We start from the raw sequence: 21,014 nt of genomic DNA, 5'->3' as shown, positions 1-21,014 counted from the left end.
GAGCCTGCTGTGGGACAACGCTGTTTTCTGACTGTGACTCTGAGCCGAGTGTAGTCAATTCACAAAAAACATTATAAGAACGCAGTACCAAAGCATGGCTCAATGTTGCATGTAGGTATTTGAGTATACACTAAGTAGGCTACAAGCTTATTGTTTTTAGTCCAATACACTTTATAAACTTGAATTCCTCTGTTTTTTTTTTTTTTTCATTTGTTTTAAATTATGCTCTAAACGTGTTGGATTCTCCGTGTTGACACGTAGGGTATAATTTCGCGTTAACACGTTAAGTTTGTGTATTTCGTGAATCATGATGCTTTACTGCCACCAACTGGTGTATGGCGTTATTGCTGAAACAACATAAAGCCTTAACTTAAGAAAGCCACTCAACATCCCAATCCACATATGGTATATTGCCATCGGACGGGACCAGAGCGCTAGCGCGCGGCGCCCGTTAAATGATTTTTGCCGAGCCCGAGAGCGGGTCCAGTGCGCTCAGGGGAACACGCCACGAAGTTCCGCGCCCTCGCTGAGTCTCTACTCCTCACGTGGAAAGAGATATGAATAATCAAAGTTTGGGCCTTTTATCCGCAATTTTTCATCAGTCCACCAGGTGGCACATGGAATGTCCCAACACATGTATATTATATTGGGTTTGGGATGGGGTATTTCCGGCCTCCGAATATATTGGAAGTGGGATGGTTGTCCAATTGCTGTCAAATATATTGGAAGTGGGATGGTTGTCCAATTGTAATATATTCTGATGGTGTCAAATACATTGGAAGAGGGATGGTTGTCCAATGGCAATATATTCTGATGGTGTCAAATATATTGGAAGTGGGATGGTTGTCCTGATGGTGTCTAATATATTGGAAGTGGGATGGTTGTCCAATTGCAATATATTCTGATGGTGTCAAATATATTGGAAGAGGGATGGTTGTCCAATTGCAATATATTCTGATGGTGTCAAATATATTGGAAGTGGGATGGTTGTCCTGATGGTGTCTAATATATTGGAAGTGGGATGGTTGTCCAATTGCAATATATTCTGATGGTGTCAAATATATTGGAAGTGGGATGGTTGTCCAATTCCCATACATCCTGATGGTGTCAAATATATTGGAAGAGGGATGGTTGTCCAATTGCAATATATTCTGATGGTGTCAAATATATTGGAAGTGGGATGGTTGTCCTGATGGTGTCTAATATATTGGAAGTGGGATGGTTGTCCAATTGCAATATATTCTGATGGTGTCAAATATATTGGAAGTGGGATGGTTATCCTGATGGTGTCTAATATATTGGAAGTGGGATGGTTGTCCAATTGCAATATATTCTGATGGTGTCAAATATATTGGAAGTGGGATGGTTGTCCAATTCCCATACATCCTGATGGTGTCAAATATATTGGAAGTGGGATAGTTGTCCAATTCCCCTATATCCTGATGGTGTCAAATATATTGGAAATGAGATGGTTGTCCAATTACCATACATCCTTATGGCTTCAAATATATTGTAAGTGGGATGCTTGTTCAATTACCATATATATTGTGTCAAATATGTTCAAAGTGGGATGGTGTCCCATCACTACATATTGTCATCAGAGCACGTTTTAGGAAAACATAATTGTAATGTCTAAAAATACATTTAGCCATATATCCCATGACTCCCTGATCTCATATCTGTCTTTGGAGTTGTAAAATTCTACTGTCCAAAATCCATATATTTTTTTTGACTTGAATATATTGGAAGTAGGATTATCAGATCTCAGCTTCAGAACAACATAAGAGGTTTTTACAAACGGGTCTATCTTTGTCTGGGTCTATCTTACTCAGCGTGTGAGTTTGGAGAAGATTGGAGAGAATAAATATTTTCACTCAAAAAAACTAAAAGGGGTCCCTCTATGAGTTGTTTTTAAGTGAAAAAATTTATGTCCTCCAATCATCTCCAAACTCACACCCTGAGTTGATGACACTCAGACTTAGACGAAACTGGTCTTACTTTGAAGATATTTCACTCCTAAGCCAAGATCTGATAATCCAACTTCCAATATATTCCAGTCAAAAAAATATATGGGTTTTTGACAGTAGAATTTTACACTTCTAATTACAGAAAAAGGATCAGAGGGACTTGGGCTGTATGGAAACATGTATTTTTTTTAACTATATAAAATTTTTTCCCAAAATGTATAAGTCTTTACTTTAACCATCCCAATTGCAATATATTTGACACAAGTGTTATATATTATATTTAAGCAGTACATTTCTTCGTAGATGTCTTTCAGTAACTGTAAAACATTTATTTTAATTATTTGTAATTTGCTAAGACACATGGAAGACCTTTACATCCCGAGGTAGTGATAGCTTACAACCTGGTCTCACACCTACTTGTGATATAGTCACATATATAGGAGACTGCAATTCATGCTGAAAATATGCGATATGTCACGAATTGCAGATTACTATATCACGAGTAGGTGTGAGACCGGGCTGTAGCTTAACATTACTGGCTGATGTAACTTTGCTAACTGACAAAGCGACACATTTATGTTATGATTAAAACCAATATTTAACAAAAAATATATTCATTAAACACATGAAAAGTGTTGTATTCTAATCAAATGATATTTAAACTCCCGCACGAGTTATGCACAGGGGCCGTGTCTTCATTAATTCAGACTTATTATCCTGGATTTAAGTCCTTTATAGAGTATTTAGTTATTTTTTATAACGTCTCTTCCTTACACATGTAAACAATCGTACACACACAAAAATGCGTGTATTTGTATAACTAAAAATGTGAGTCTGTAAACAAGTTTTAGTCCCCACACCGAGATTATATCCATCTACACACAGACAAAGAGAGAGTCCACCAGTTTCGCTACACTACACTTTGTTTGGGTTTTTATGTACTGTTTCTAATTCTATATTTTTGTTGTGATATCAGTTATAATTGAATATGTATTTTGTCTCGTTCACCAGTGATATTTTTCAGTTACTGTAGTTAAAACAGCATTTAACTAATCCATACGGGCCTACTTACATATTCATGATTGGATTTACATCACACACTGTAGCTGACACGAAACATAAATCCTTTGTGAACGTAGTCCCTACGTTTCATCTGAATTATTCATAACATAGTGAGCGAAGCACTGACCTATGGCTACGTTGAGCCCTACGTGAGCAGTGTGAAGACAGCAATATTAGTAAGCTGATCCCCATAGCAACTGGAAGTTAATTTTTCACAATAAAAAACCTCTGGTGTTTAGTACCTTAAAATTTGTAAACATGCATATTATTATATAACTTCATTCATAACATGCTCTAAAGCTTTTCATAATTGTATATCAAACAAACATCACTATTCTCTCACACTATGTGTGTGACACATACTGAGATTTGACATTGATAAATTATGTGCATTCTTTTAATAGCATACTGCTAAACAATACAGTGTCAATACAAACCCATGGTGAAATTAACTTTCCAGATCCTCCTCTTTCTGTAAACGTATTGTATGTTTAACGATACATTAAGTTACTCATGTTTTATTTAATTATGTGTATCTACTTCTATATATAAATTAAGAGAGGATAAATCTCCTTCAAAATGAAATTGAACAAAAAATTCTGAATTAAAAAAGGGCTTTTTCAGCAGTTCAGTGGTGGTTGAAGTGAGGGGTTTATATATATATATATATATATATATATATATATATATATATATATATATATATATATATATGTGTGTGTGTGTGTGTGTGTGTGTGCTTTTAAACGTATTTATATATGTATAATGTTAATACAAAATCTCATAAAAAACATGGTCAAATCCAATACGCTTAGAGACCAACGACATTCCTTACACCTGGACCCCCATGACTACTGACGAAGAACACTCAGAAAAGTGACACTGAGCCTGCTGTGGGCCAACGCTGTTTTCTGACTGTGACTCTGAGCCGAGTGTAGTCAATTCACAAAAAACATTATAAGAACGCAGTACCAAAGCATGGCTCAATTTTGCATGTAGGTATTTGAGTATACACTAAGTAGGCTACAAGCTTATTGTTTTTATAATACACTTTATAAACTTGAATTCCTCTGTTTTTTTTTTCATTTGTTTTAAATTATGCTCTAAACGTGTTGGATTCTCCGTGTTGACACGTAGCGTATAATTTCGTGTTAACACGTTAAGGTATTGACGCGTTATGAACGTGTTAACACGTTAAGTTTGTGTATTTCGTGAATCATGATGCTTTACTGCCACCTACTGGTGTATGGCGTTATTGCTGAAACAACATAAAGCCTTAACTTACCAAATAACGGAAACAATTCCAGTGTTTAATGTTCTGAACAATGTTTATGAGATTTTGTATAAACATTATACAAACATAATATTTATATAAACATAAATACGTTTAAAAGCGCACACAAACATATATATATATACCCCTCACTTCAACCACCACTGAATTTACTGCTGAAAAAAGCCCTTTTTTAATTCAGATTTTTTTGTTCAATATAATTTTGAAGGAGATTTATCCTATCTTAACATATATAAGTATGTGGCCACAAATGGGTCCACAATTCCATTTAGACCTAACAGGTGGTGGTGGGGTCTTAGTTCCGAAAAGCCATTTAGTGGACAAAATAGCAGTTGCTTACCTCTTCGTAGTACCACACCATCCCAATCCACATATATGATACGCCGCTTGGTGGACCTTATCGGCCTAGCGCGCGGCGCCCCCTAGACGATTTACTTTGCAGAGCCCGGGGTCGGGTCCTGGGCACACGTGGTGAGAGCTAAAAATCCTCAAAGTTTGGGCCTTTTACCCGCACTTTTGCATCAATCCACCAGGTGGCTCCCGGAACGTCCCGATTCCAATATATTCCATTACAGGCGTATATATTTATCATTCGTTGAAGTGTTTTGTAATGTTTTTAATACTTTTAACATGCCCAACATCCATAGACATTAACATTTTTAAAGTGTTGGCTACTTTGATAAGGCAACACAAACGTCCTTTCACAAAGTTTCCAACTATCTTTGATATATTTATAATGCCAGTAAACCGACAAACACGTAACCACAGTGAGCCAGCCTGCCCTTCTGAAACTCTTGTCCGAACGCCTTACTTTCAAATTTTCAAGTTAGCTAATGTTACTGCTGCATTACTTAAGGTGGAAGCGAAAAATTTAAAAGCTTCTGAGCGAACACCAGTCAGAATGTCAACACTAGAACTATCAGGATTTTCATATACCCCCTTTTTCTACCAGAGGCTGCCAAATGGCAGTGCTGGGGTAATTTGCAACCCATTAGGCCACCTTTTGTTATGTACATTAAGCCACTACTAGGTGCTAAAACGGGGGGATGGGTGATAGTGTGAACTGTGTTGACTGACAAAGCTCTGAGAGTCACAGCAGGCACAGACTTTCAGGAGTTTAGTTTAGGGCAACAGTCTCAACAAATAAAAAATATTTTGGTACTTTGGCAGTTTTCTCAGCTGCTGATAATTATTATTATAATCTTTCAAAAATATAATGAAATAATACTTGTTTATTTAGAATACACACAATAAAGAATTATTTAAGCTTTTTAGTTTATATTTGTTGATCTAATGCAGTATTATTTGATGTGAAACCTACAAAAACCTTGAGAAATATAAATAAAAAAATCAGTTAAGTAAAAATTGCTCAAAAATAGTATTTAAGTTTAATTTGAGTCATATTTACTTGTCAAGAAAAACACTTTGCCAATGGGGTGAGATATTTTGACTTAAAACAAGAAAAAATGTCCTGATAATATTCTTTTACTTGGGTTTTTAAATGTTTAAGTAAAAATGTCCTTTTTACAAGTAGCTGAGGGTTGTTTTTTGTATAAATTTATGTAAAAATATCTTTACCTATTGGCAGTTTTTCAAAAGACAAAAACTACTTAAAATAAGGTTACAACATATCAGAGCTATTTTGACTAATCAATATGCCACTTTTTGCACTGTGAAAACAATCCTACATTAGTACAAAGGAGGCAGTTTTTCAAAAGGCAAATTTACTTAAAATCTGAACTTTAGCTATTTTGACAAATCATCAGTGAGAAAACAATCCAAAATTAGTACAAAGGAGGCAGACTTGAGGTGTTTTGGAATTATAGTTCAAATAATGTCTTTGTGTGAGTTTTAGAGAAAGATGACTGCAGACACTGGAAAACTTGTTAATAAAGTGCATAAACTTTATATAATAAACTGCACCAAAGTAAATAGCCTATCTGGCTACATGCTGAGTGAAATAAAATAGAATAAACCTTTCTCACTATAGTACAATATTACAAATATACACGATGGAGGTAACTGAGATGGGTGTGTCAGTGTCAGTCAGGGTGTGTATTCCCTGCCACATACGCCAAGGGTCAGAGGAGGTAAAGTGCTCCTCAATCCAGAGTTTGTAGCAGTGCTTGGCTATAGCTATTAGTCTCTTCATATTGCCAGGAACTCCAGTGGGCGGTACAAAGGACGCTCGTACCCTGAGCGCTTCTATGCTGAGGGATGCCATGGTAAGAAATCTCAGACCACCAGTCTTGTTTTTTGCCCTTCTTTTGTACGCATTAGGTTTTTCCATTTATGTGCATCTGCTTTTGTTTTTTTTGTGAATCAGGACCGGCGTTTGTAGCAGTGCTTGGCTATAGCTATTCCTCTCCTCAGGTTAGCTCTGACCAAGCTGTATGCTTCCCTGCATCCTGATCTGAAGGCAGCATCTCTGGCTTTGAGCAGAGTGCGAACCTCTCTGTTCATCCAGGGCTTCTGATTAGGGAATGTTAATTATTATGGCAAACTTAAAATTAATGATTAAGTATCACCAGGAAGAAAGATCGACGCTCAAAGAATTCTTTGAGGAGAAGAGAGGAATAAGACAGACAGTCAAAGATTCTCTCTTATCTCTTGAATTTATTGAACAAATCCAAGCCATATATAGGACCCCAGTCACGTACACCATTATTAGATCATGTCTCGTTCCATCAACCCAAACATTCCCTTATTGGTGCCTCGTCATCTCCCTTTTATCTCCGTCCTCTTCGTATTGCCAGGAACTCCAGTGGGCGGTACAAGGACACTTGTACAAGCGCTTCTATGCTAAGGAATGTCATGTTAAGAAATCTTGGACCCTCGTCAACGTCAGAGAGGATCCCAGGCATGTCGCACCCCTTCTGCATAGGAGGTTATTTCGGGCGGGCCGAGCACAACGTGGGCATGGGCGTTTCCATCAGAGCGGTGACTCTGAAATCTCTTCTGGTAAGATTTCCTAAATTTTCTATGTTTGTTTGCTGGTTATAGCTGTTGTGATTTTGGAAGAGACACACTGCAAAAAGTACAATCTTGAAGTTAAAATTGCTCAAGAATATTATTCTATTTTAATTTGAGTAATTTTGACTTGTATTTTGACTTAAAACAAGACAAAATGTCCTGATACGATTCTTTTACTTTGGGTTTTAAAAAGTTTAAGTAAAAATGTCTTTTTTTACAACTAGCTGAGGGTTGTTTTTTTGTATAAATTTATTAAAAAATATCTTTACCTATTGGCAGTTTTTCAAAAGACAAAAACTACTTAAAATAAGGTTACAAAATATCAGAGCTATTTTGACTAATCAATATGCCACTTTTTGCACTGTGAAAACAATCCTACATTAGCACAAAGGAGGCATACTTCAGATGTTTTGGAATTATAATTCAAATACCATGTTTGTGTCAATTTCACATTATTTGAACCTTTCACTAATCAATTCTCAAACATATGGTCCTGTAGATGAGGAGACTTCACCACCTCCAGGAAAGAGAGGTCGCATGGAGACACACGGGTGGCTGACAGAGACGGCAAAAGATGGCACAGTGTGGCATGAAGCACATAGTTTATATTTCTGTAAAGTTTACATTTCTATTCATGAATACTTTTGTTAACATATTGTTGCATGCTTATTTAATCTTTCATTACTTCCTTTATTACTATTTCATTGTACAGGGAAACCAAGCAAAATGTTTCTTTCCTGTTCATATACCAATAAAACTACCTTGAATCTAAATGTCTGGTAATGTTGACTTTTTTTGTGGGTGGGGGTTCACCAACTTGCTGCAGAGAAGAGTGTGGAGTGCAGTAGAGTGTCTCCTTTCAAATGTAAAGGCCTCATTTACATAACACTGGAGGTGAGAAGAGCTGTTCACACCTGCCAAATGGCAGTTCTTTGGGATTTAAAGGTATAATTGCCAAATGGCAGCGGTTTGGTAGTTCTAGTGTTAAACAATACACCTGCATATAGTCAGCACAAAAAGATTGCTCACACATTAAAATCATGCCCAAGATAATGGAACAATGACGTTCAGAAGTAAGTTATAATCCAGCGTCAGGTAATTTAATGTGGAAGCGAAGAGTTGCAATACAACATTGAGCTTCTGGGCAACCTCAATGTTAAGAAATTAAAATTATACAAGCACATACAGGTGCTGGTCATAAAATTTGAATGTATGCAAGACATGGGTGTCAGCTGTCATGTTCCTTATGCCAAGCCACTCTTGAACAAGAGACAGCGTCAGGAAAAAGGACTGGACTGCTCCCGAGTGGTCCAAAGTTATGTTCCCTGATTAAAATAAATTAGATGAGATTAGATTCAACTTTATTGTCATTGTGCAGAGTACAAGTACAGGGCCAATGGAATGTATTTAGCATCTAACCAGAAGTGCAATATATAACATTATTTACATAATTTACATAAAGTGCAGTAGTGATATGACATTGTGATTATGGAAGTTAAAGTAACCATATATACATATTGAAATATAAAATATGTAAGCAAAGTAACATTGTGTAGGTGATGAATTATGTACTGAAGGATGAATGAAATACAGCTTTACAGAAGGTGCAGTGAAATGATTGTGCAAGATTTATTTAAAGTGCCTGAATAGTGTTCATCCGGATAACAGCCTCAGGAAAAAAAAACTTTTACGAAACCTGTTAGTGCGGGAAAAGAGGCTCCTGTAACGTCTGCCAGATGGTAAAAGGCTGAAAAGTCCATGATTTGGGTGTGTGACGTCCTTGACGATATTTCTTGCCCTGCCCAGGCAGCGTTTATGGTAGATGTCCTCGAAGGAACTTGAAACTGGACACCTGATCCACTGCAGTTCCGTTGATGTGAATGGGGGCGTGAGCTTGGTTCCTAGTCCGTCTGAGGTCCATGATGATCTCCTTTGTTTTGAGCGTGTTTAGTACCAGGTTATTCTTTTGGCACCACAAGGACAGATGCTGTACTTCATCCCGGTAGGGCGTTTCATTATTGTCTGTAATCAAGCCTATCACCATGGTGTCATCTGCGAATTTGACTACGGTGTTTGAACCATAGGCAGGTACACAGTCATGGGTGAAGAGAGAGTACAGAATCGGGCTAAGAACACAACCTTGTGAAACGCCAGTGTTCAAGGTGATGGTTGATGAATGAAGGTTGCCTAATCTAACAGATTGGGGTCTGTTAGACAGGAAGTCTAAAATCCAGTGGCAGAGTGATGTGCTGATACCCAGAGGGTGGAGTTTGGATATCAGCATAGGCGGAATCACTGTGTTGAATGCAGAACTAAAATCGAGGAACAGCATTCTCACCTATGAGTTTTGACAGTCCAGGTGGGTTAGTGCAGTGCTGTTGAGATAGCGTCCTCTGTGGATCTGTTGCTATGATAAGCAAACTGGTGTGGGTCCAGCGTAGCAGGCAGGCAGGATTTCAAGTGAGAAAGAACTAGTCTTTTAAAGCACTTGGAAAATATTGGGGTGAGTGCTACAGGTCAAAATTCATTAAAGTCTGAAGCAGTAGAATGCTTAGGCACAGGCACAAGGATGGCTGATTTAAAGATAGAAGGTACAGCTGCCTGGGCAAGCGAAACATTAAAGATGTGAGCAAAGACACCCGCAAGTTCCACAGCACAAGCTCTTAGCACACGGCCAGGTACACCACTAGGGCCAGTTGCCTTCCGTGCATTCACTCTGCTCAGCATGCGACTGACGTCCGAATTGGAAAGTACAAGTGGGTTGTTGTCGGTGGAGGATCGTTTATTGAAGATATCAATATCATCTGGTCGAAACGAGCGTAGAAGTTGTTCAGCTCATCAGGGAGTGAAGCACTGTTGGTAGATGGAACAAAGCTAGTTGGTTTATAGTCAGTCAGGGTGTGTATTCCCTGCCACATACGCCGAGGGTCAGAGGAGGTAAAGTGCTCCTCAATCCAGAGTTTGTAGCAGTGCTTGACTATAGCTGTTAGTCTCTTCATATTGCCAGGAACTCCAGTGGGCGGTACAAAGGACGCTTGTACCCTGAGCGCTTCTATGCTGAGGGATGCCATGCCAAGAAATCTCGGACCACCAGTCTTGTTTTTTGCCCTTCTTTTGTATGCATTAGGTTTCTCCATTTATGTGCATCTGCTTTTCTTTTTTCTGTAAATCAGGACCGGCGTTTGTAGCAGTGCTTGGCTATAGCTATTCCTCTCCTCAGGTTAGCTCTGGCCAAGCTGTATGCTTCCCGGCGTCCTGATCTGAAGGCAGCATCTCTGGCTTTGAGCAATGTGCGAACCTCTCTGTTTATCCAGGGCATTTGAATAGGGAATGTTAATTGTTATGGCAAACTTAAATTTAATGATTAAGTATCACCAGGAAGAAAGATCGATGCTCAAAGAATTCTTTGAGGAGAAGACAGGAATAAGACAGACAGTCAAAGTCAGTCCACACAGTTGTTGATGTGTTTCAGGACAGAGTTAGTGTAGGTGTCCAAGTGGATGTGTGAGCCTGTGGAGGCTCGGGCAGCATACTCACTCCAGTCGGTGTGCTGGAACTGTTGCTGAAGGAAGGAGTCAGCCCCATCCATCCAGAACTTTACAGTTCTGGTTGAAGGCTTAATCCTCTGCATGACTGGAGTGTATTTGGGAAGCAGGAACAAAGAAAGATGATCGGAAAGTCCAAGATGGGGGAGGGGTGTTGTTTTGAAGCTGGTTAAAGTCGAACCGATGCTGAATCCGGTGTTTGTGCAGTGAATGTTAATTTCAAAAAGTGTCTGTCTGTCGTAACTGTAGTTCGCAAGAGTTATTTGCGCAAGAAAACTGGAGATAGCTAAGTACAGAAGTATAACATCACTAAAACCGGTAAGACGCTGAGCCTCGCAGTGTGATCGCGATGCCATCTTGGTCCTGGGAGACCAAGGACCATTTCCTATGGATATCAAGGTCCCAGAATCTGGAGGAAGAGAGGAGAGGCACGGAATCCACATTGCTCGAGGTACCCTGCAAAGTTTCCACAGTAAGTGGCGGTTTGGGGTCCCATGTCATCTGCTGGTGTGGGTCCACTGTATTTTCTGAGGTCCAAGGTCAACGCAGCCGCCTACCAGGGAGATTTAGATTACTTTATGCTTCCTTATGCTTCCAAGCGGGGTGGGTTAGTGCAGTGTGTAGTGCTGTTGAGAGCGAAGACACCCGCAAGTTCCACAGCACAAGCTCTTAGTACACGGCCAGGTACACCACCAGGGCCAGCTGCCTTCCGTGCATTCACTCTGCTCAGCATGCGACTGACGTCTGAAGTGGAAAGTACAAGTGGGTTGTCGTCGGTGGAGGATCGTTTATTGAAGAAATCAATATCATCTGGTCGAAACGAGTGTAAAAGTTGTTCAGCTCATCAGGGAGTGAAGCACTGTTGGTAGATGGAACAAAGCTAGTTGGTTTATAGTCAGTCAGGGCGTGTATTCCCTGCCACATATGCCGAGGGTCAGAGGAGGTAAAGTGCTCCTCAATCCGGCGTTTGTAGCAGTGCTTGGCTATAGCTATTAGTCTCTTCATATTGCCAGGAACTCCAGTGGGCGGTACAAAGGACGCTCGTACCCTGAGCGCTTCTATGCTGAGGGATGCCATGGTAAGAAATCTCAGACCACCAGTCTTGTTTTTTGCCCTTCTTTTGTACGCATTAGGTTTTTCCATTTATGTGCATCTGCTTTTGTTTTTTTTTGTGAACCAGGACCGGCGTTTGTAGCAGTGCTTGGCTATAGCTATTCCTCTCCTCAGGTTAGCTCTGACCAAGCTGTATGCTTCCCGGCGTCCTGATCTGAAGGCAGCATCTCTGGCTTTGAGCAGAGTGCGAACTTGTCTGTTCATCCAGGGCTTCTGATTAGGGAATGTTAATTATTATGGCAAACTTAAAATTAATGATTAAGTATCACCAGGAAGGAAGATCGACGCTCAAAGAATTCTTTGAGGAGAAGAGAGGAATAAGACAGACAGTCAAAGATTGCGTGAATCCGGTATTTGTGCAGTGAATGTTAATTTCCAAAAGTGTCTGTCTCTCGTAGCTGTAGTTCGCAAGAGTTATTTGTGCAAGAAAACTGGAGATAGCTAAGTACAGAAGTATAACATCACTAAAACTGGTAAGATGCTGAGCCTCGCAGTGTGATCGCGATGCCATCTTGGTCCTGGAAGACCAAGGACCATTTCCTATAGAAATCAAGGTCCCAGAATCTGGAGGAAGAGAGGAGAGGCACGGAATCCACATTGTTCGAGGTACCCTGTAAAGTTTCCACAGTCAGTGGCGGTTTGGTGTCCCATGTCATCTGCTGGTGTGGGTCCACTTTATGTTCTGAGGTCCAAGGTCAACGCAGCCGCCTACCAGGGAGATTTAGATTACTTTATGCTTCCTTATGCTTCCAAGCGAGGTGGGTTAGTGCAGTGTGTAGTGCTGTTGAGATAGCGTCCTCGGTGGATCTGTTGCTACGATAAGCATAGTGGTGTGGGTCCAGCCTAGCAGGCAGGCAGGCAGGATTTCAAGTGAGAAAGAATTAGTCTTTTAAAGCACTTGGAAATTATTGGGGTGAGTGCTACAGGTCAAAAGTCATTAAAGTCTGAAGCAGTAGAATGCTTAGGCACAGGCACAACGATGGCTGATTTAAAGATAGATGGTACAGCTGCCTGAGCAAGCGAAACATTAAAGATGTGAGTGAAGACACCCGCAAGTTCCATAGCAAAGCTCTTAGCACAATTTACAATTTACAAAGCTCTTAGCAAAAACTAATTTACAAAGCTCTTAGCACACGGCCAGGTACACCATCAGGGCCAGCTGCCTTCCGTGCATTCACTCTGCTCAGCATGCGACTGACGTCCGAAGTGGAAAGTACAAGCTGCACAAATCAGTCAGAGAGAGCGGGCAGCACGCACAAAACACTCAGAGAGAGCGCGCAGTTTGCACAAAACACTCAGAGAGCACGCAGTTTGCACAAAACACTCAGAGAGAGCGCGCAGATTGCACAAAACACTCAGCGAGAGCGCGCAGCATGCACAAAACCCTCAGCCAGAGCGCGCAGCATGCACAAAACCCTCAGCGAGAGCGCGCAGCACGCACAAAACCCTCAGCGAGAGCGCGCAGTTTGCACAAAACACACAGAGAGCGCAAAGCTCGCAAAAAAACCTCAGAGAGAGCGCGCAGTTCGCACAAAACACACAGAGAGATCGCAAAGCTCACAAAAAAAACTAAAGAGAGATCGCGCAGTTTGCACAAAACACTCAGAGAGAGCGCAAAGCTCGCAAAAAAAAAACCTGAGAGAGCGTGCAGCGCGCACAAAACATTCAGCGAGAGCGCGCAGTTTGCACAAAACATTCAGCGAGAGCGCGCAGTTTGCACAAAACACACAGAGAGAGCGCGCAGCACGCACAAAACCCTCAGAGAGATCGCAAAGCTCGCAAAAAAAAAAACCTGAGAGATCGCGCAGCCCGCACAAAATTTCTGTTGAAGCCATAGCATAACTCAATGGTGAGTCAAAAGCGGCAGAGGTTACTTTTTTTTAAAAAACCGTGACCCAGGCAAAGCTCCATATTTGTAACGGCAAATGCAAAGCTGGTTAAGGCATAACTTTGTTGGGGTTAACCTTTTGTCTGAAGTGTCTTACATAACTTCAAGTCTTGTGTGAATGTGTTCACCGGAAAAATACTCCAACAGCGCTCCGTATAACATGGATAAAACAATTATTTACAACACATACCAAGTCGACGTTAACAGAGCACGTTTAATAAATAATATAGAAGACACGGGTTAGCCTTTTTTTTTGTAAGCACAGGGCTGACATTTTATGAAACACACTTTACCTTGTGTGAGCACTATATCTACAATGTTTGAATCCATTTTTAAAAAAAATGTTCTTCTTTTTTGCAGCTTGAACACAACTAAATCAGATGCAGTGGGCATGTAAATTTTGCAAATTTGTGTATGAAAGAAAGGGCAACTGCTTAGACATTACAGATACAGAAACATGGTGGTTACAGCCACCAGTGAAACGCATGTTGGAGCGCTGGCCAGCCCTTTTCAGAAAGCAGCAGGTATGGTAACAAATATGTAATTTATGTAAAATAAAACATACAATCATATTAACATGAACATATTACTTCTACAAGAGTAAATGTATTTTAATTTGTGTAATCTGTTAATGTGGTACAAATCGAATTATGGCTCTATGTGTGCTGTGTTTTTCCTAAAGGTTTTTGCTGAGTTCACAAGGGTGGCAAGTAAAGATCTTGAACAAGACTTTTTTGAGGCCTTGGACCGTCACACCCCACGATTCCTTGAGATCTTTAAATCCAGGAAAGGAATTATTGGCAGTACACTTGCAGACATTGTTGCCCAAGTTGAAATTAAGGTAAGGAATCTTTTTATTACAATTTGGAATGTTACTTATATAAGAGTGATCCAGTCACCTCCTTAATGGAACACTAGATAATATTTTTTACCTTAATTTTTTAGCTTAATTACAGCTTCAAAATCATTGTGATGCTCCACTGATCTTAGCTAGTGTTCCTTTAAGGTTGGTTAGTTTTCCTGTAGACTTGTCATTATCAACTAATTCCAAACATGAGAACCAACATTTATTTGCCATGGAGCTGCACTATTTCCCGAAAACTATTAAAGACAAATCAGTTATTTTTGTGCTGTGTAATGTTTCTTCATTTTTAATAGTCTTTCTAAAACCAGGGAGCCCAAAGACAGACAAGTTAAACAAAACAGCACAAACACCCAATAATATTTTTTTTAGCAGATGAATCCTGTTTTAATGGGATGGTAACATATATTATAGAACACAGACACCTATGTGTTTTAACTTATAATTTATCACACATTTGTCTCATGTTTATTTTTAGATATTTTGGTTTGTTTTTTCTTAACTTGTAGATCCAGGATATTACAGCAATGTGGACTGCTGTCCTTCGTTGTCTTCCAGGTTTATCTTGGAGATTAGGCAGGGAGTACTTCAAGGTCTGTTTTGTAAGTATTACATCAAATTGTATAATTAAAATTTACTTAGTGAAGACATGAAGGTTTTGCAATAATATATTTTTTTCATTATATTTACCTTTTGTCTGCAGGATTCAGATACCATCACAGATTTCATTCAGGTTCCTGATGGGTTATTGACTGTTATACCTGAAGACAGCCAGCAACCAGGTCCAAATGCCATACACTTTGAGCCATCTAGCATTAATATCATACTGGAAGGTAACATTATGGAGAACATTGAAAACCATGCTCAAGCTATTTGCCTGACATTTGAACTACTATACAACCTTCATTTGGACTATCCCAAAAGACTGGAGAACACATTTGACTTGCTAAACCTGGGAGTAGGCAATCTGAGCCCAAAATAATTTAAGGGATTTCTAAGTTTCGATGGACCCAGCTTTACCCTCTTATTGATGTTAGGCTCTCATTTATATGGTTTGCACTTGCAAAATGTTCTTGTGTTGTTCATAATGTGTCAAAGCACTTAAATTTATTGTGCAAAACTTTAGCTTGGTTAAGTGCATTAAACATTATTGTACATTTTTGTTTATTACACAGACTGTGCCATTTGAGTCATTCAAGAATAAAGATTACTGGAGGTTTTCTTTTAAAAAATATTTTTAATTGACTTAAATGTGGAATTAATTTTATTTTTGGGTAACTTTATGTATTTAGATAGGCTGATGTGCTCTGTGATGTAATGGAATTTGATTAAAATAAACCAAAAGTACTACTGAATAATAATTCTTTGTTGTGCTTACTTTATTTTTCTAAGGCAATCGGTTTCCTAAATTCTATTAAGTAAACAGGACTCTTGTGGAATTATGTTAACTTGGGTAACATAAGTTGGCAGTACTTAAAAATGGCAACTTACATCTATGTACTACTTAATGTCATGGGGCGACTGAAGTTAAAAAGGCTGCTATGATGGCAGATACTTACGAATTTACCCATAAGGAGTCGAGAGTGAAAGAGAGATCAGTGGTTGGAGAAAGGCTAATATAGAGGTTAAATCAGCAGAGACTAAAAGTCATAGGGAAGGGCCATCTGGCTCTAAACCTCATACTCAACTTCAAAAACCTGTAAATTCTACTCCCTCGGGAGAAATAATCTGCCATTATTGTAGAAAACCTGGCCATATAAAATCAGGTTGTCCAGTTCTGCAGAAGTGCAGACGTGGGTCTTATACTGACTCTTCAAAATCTGTGGCATTGGTAGTTGGTTCAGAGAGGACTATTAATTGTGTGGATCCTGAGTCTGAAATAACCCCCTCTCTGTATGATGGGTTTGTCTCCTGCTGTACAGTGTCCATTGGTTCTGGGGAGCCAGAAACCAAAATTAAAATTTTCAGGGACACTGGTGCAGTTCAGTCCTTGTTGTTACAAGGGGTTCGTGATTAGCCAGTTTCAATGACTCTTCAGTGTTGCTTCAAGGTGTGGGAAGTTTGTTTGGTGCCATGCCATTGCATAAAGTGTACCGTGTCATACTCCATGGAGTGTGCAGAATTCAAAGCTGCATAAGCCTCCCGAGCTTTCCCCTACAGGACACTCTGAACCAAAACGGTCCAACAATTTTCCAGCCAAGCTAATTCCGTGGCTATATTCTCAAAGGCATCAAAAAACACATCTACCTCGTCTTCCTGAAATTTTGGCATTAGATGTAGACATTTGGATACATCAAACCGAGTCTCATGTCTGCGCTGTTGTTGACTCTCCATCTGCGAGAGTTTAACCTTCTCCAACTCAATCTTAGCTAACTCCAGCTCCCTCAAACTATCCTTCTCCTTCTCTCGCCTACTCCTCTCTGCTTGTTCCCTAGCCAATCTTGCCTCAATGACGGAGTCACTCAAACCTAGGGACTGAACAAGGATCTACTATCTTAATTTTATTCAACTCTGAATCTACCTCAATCTCATAATATTCAGCAAGCTGGAGCAACTGAGGCTTCTTTAATTTTATCCAGTCCGATGTCTGCAGATGGGCTTGGATAAAACTTTCCGGATCAAACTGAGACATTTTTGGGAAAACATTTTTAAAATACCAAAAGCCCCCCAGCCGAAATGAGGACAGACCAGAGACCCCTGACTCTAAGGCTACTAAAATTCAAACACCAAGAGGTAACCTATATTCCCCTATTGGCCTAAAATCCCTAAGTACCACCAAAGTATGACTACAAAACTAAAAGTACTTGACAATTTTGGCCACCTTACCTCAAGTCCTCTCATAGGACTTCTGAAAGAACACATACAACTCAAGAAGCCCCAAGTAGGCCACAATTTCCAACAGGTATTTTTGAGTCAAATCAACATCACCAAATCAGATTTCCTGAGAACTCAACCAAACATACCCAATTACCAAAGGTCTAGACTGTATACAATCAAGCAACTCTGCAATCCAATACCCACCTTAGCAAACAGCTAACAGCCTTAGCAAACAGCTAATCTCAACAGAGCACAAAACTATCAAGTTACAATCACACAGCCAACAATTAGATCAAAATCAATCCCAGGACAAGCCCCCACTTGCTACGTACCACTAGCCAACCCCTTTTCACCATGAAATCGTCTAAAGGAAAGAAGGGTAACTAGTGTCCCTAGCCTAAAGGCTATGTGTTGCAAGTACCACAATATAAAAAAAAATAAGGTGTTGAAAGCTATTGTGATGAAATGAGAACTCGGGAGGGTTCACTCTTCTTACCCAAAGATCCTCGAAGAACCCAAGCGCTAACTCCATGATCGACCAGCCCAAGCATGTAGAGATTATTCAAAAGGGTAGGTAGTAATCTGGAGGTGCAACAGTTTCCAGAGCACTAGAGAAAAATCGGCCCCAAAACTTCCACCATCTTATATATATCCAAAACGACGCTCCGGTATCTGGCCTCCAATACCAGAGGTCCTCCCCTTTAAAGGCTCCACTTCAAGATCTCAAGAAAAGTAAGACCCCCCCCCCCCCCCCCCAGTGGCTGGAGTGTGTATTGTGGGAGTCAAGTGTCTATCCCAGTGCACCTAGTTTAGAAGAATCTATATTCAACACAATTAACTCTATTGAGAGAAAATCCCAGTTACGAAAATAATCACACCCCTGTGTAAGTCAAGGCCTCCTTAATCAACAACATTTTTATTTTGTCAATAAGGTCCATACCACACTTCTGACATATTTCATAAAATATCACCATTTAATATTCTAAACATGTACATAAACAAATGCATACATTTTCAAATGACCTTGCCTTTTCCCCAGAGATATCAAATAGAAATCAGAAGAATATCTATTAAACATACCTGAAAACCTGATTTTGGTGGCCTTAAAAGTACACTTACCCTATAATATAGTGTGATTCATATATCAAAGTATATGATCACATTCTAAAGTTGTCATATTGACAAACAATGATAGAAACATTTTACTTCTCAACCTCAAGTAGACTGTAAGTAATTATTCAAATTTCAAAATTTAACAACCTGGCTATTAGCTCGGACATTACATAATGTGGGTTAAAAGCTAAGTAGAACACTTGCACGCTCCTCTGCTCTTTGGGGCTTGAAAACTCCAGAATCCGATAGCTGCTAATCACAACGTATTAGTTGACTGCACAAACTTCTTGTCACACAGTCCACAGCACCAACTCACGTTTTTCAGAACAAATTCAAAAAAGCCACACCGAATTTCAGCTGTCTAAAATGCTTCATGAAGGCTGTGGTAAATTCAAAGACTGCCCATTACCACTGCTGCAATGCCCATTATCACAAGTGTCTGTGGTGCTGCATCAGCATTCATCCTCCATCAGTTCAACAATTTTTTTCCCCTCGTGTAAGACACCTCTGGGTTGATATCTTATGTGGAAAAAAATAAATAAATACACACACACACACATTATATTTATTAATTATATTCTTATTGAAAGATGATACAGTAAACATATTAAAAATATTTCAGTGCAAATTTTCTGGTTCAACTTACAATGAACACTAATTATACAACTTTGCTATAAAAATTTTATCATGGAGGTAGTTTAGACCACAGTTCTAAAAAAAAAATATCACTCAACACTAAACACACCCTTGTATTTACAGAAACTTTGAAAAAGCTAAACTTTTTAAGAAATATAATTCTGTTTAAAAATTTCTACAAAAAACAATAAACAAATTTCTTAAAATTGTGTTATTTGTGTTTGGTAGATTATTTCCTGGTTGTAACAATGCTTCTGGGCAATAAATCTTATACAGTTGGAAAGCCTGTTAAATGATGCCACATTTACCTTTTAAAGAGGCGCAACCCACATTCTCAGCTCTACTGCTCATCCCACAAATGCATGTTCCTTACAAATGTGGCACCGTTTAAAGGGGGAATTAACAGGCTTTCCAACGGTATGAGATAAACTGCCAAAAAGCATTGTTACAACAAAAAAAACTATCTACCAAACACAAATTTCCTTACTTTTTGTGTCAAGTTTATTTTTATAAGATACTCTTTGCAGTTATTTGACATTATTTCATTTGCATTTTGCCAGTCTTTGCTTTCATTATTGTTTTTATGGATTTTGCTGATAAGGTCTTTTGCTTCTGGAATCTCTCCAGAGTCTGCTTCGTGGTTTGCTTGAGTTTTGACAGAAGTTTCAAGGGTGGGTGGGTCTTAGAAGACTACGTTCACCGTGAATCTCCTTTGGTCATCGATTTTGGACTTACAGGTGCTCTGAAATCTCCTCTGGGACCTAGCCAAGCCCACCCCACCCCTAAATGGGACAAGCTTTTATCCCCATACACAGCATCAGGTATGAGTCTTGGTTCCTTCCAAGGTTTCTTCCTCTTGTGCTGAGGGAGTTTTCCCTTGCCACTGTTGCCCCTGGCTCGCTCATAGGAGGCTTGGACCCTGATCTCTGTAAAGCTGCTTTGTGACGACTTTTTGTTGTGAAAAGCGCTATATAAATACAATTTGATTTGATTTGAATTGAATTAAATTTTAGTATTAAATAGCTGTTACAAACATTATAATAAATAGCTGAATGGTCTGAAGATATTGCAGATGCTCATATTTCTTCCCTATGTGTTTTTTCTCCATTCAGTTGACTAGAATTTTAAAAGGCTTATATTAGTGATTTGTGCAAAATATTTATGGTCTTGCTTAATGTAATTATTATACTGTCTAGATAAAGTTTTATACAGTTTCTTGTGTTGTCAAATATGCATTTTTTTCAACACACTATATATAGCAGGAAGTTTAAAAAAAAACAGAAGTTTAAAAAAGTGCAGGAACATATGTTTGCAATCTGGAATAAAGAATACAAAACATAAATTAATTGTTATACTGACACAATTCCCAAAGTTTAAAGTCTGCATATTAAATACCAAACACAATGTTATTTCAAAACACACACAGTATATATATATATATATATATATATATATATATATATATATATATATATATATATATATATATATATATATGTCATAGCAAAACTAGCACTAAATGTTAATCCATATTTACAAGCACAATACTGGAGTTTTCTGTTCTTTTTTAAATGCTGAAGCGGTTACTTTTTGTTCTTGTTTCATCAGAAAATAACTGTCACTCTGTTTAAGGTGGAACAGGAGAAATTTTAACTGGATGCTAGCTAACATTAGCAGACGCTAACATACAAATATACTGTAAAAAAAATAATAATAAAATAACAATTAAAATTTAAGCAGTACA

The sequence above is a fragment of the Hoplias malabaricus genome, unplaced genomic scaffold (assembly GCF_029633855.1).
Source record: "Hoplias malabaricus isolate fHopMal1 unplaced genomic scaffold, fHopMal1.hap1 scaffold_28, whole genome shotgun sequence".
Lineage (NCBI taxonomy): Eukaryota > Metazoa > Chordata > Actinopteri > Characiformes > Erythrinidae > Hoplias > Hoplias malabaricus.
Note: the sequence above shows the minus strand (reverse complement) of the source record.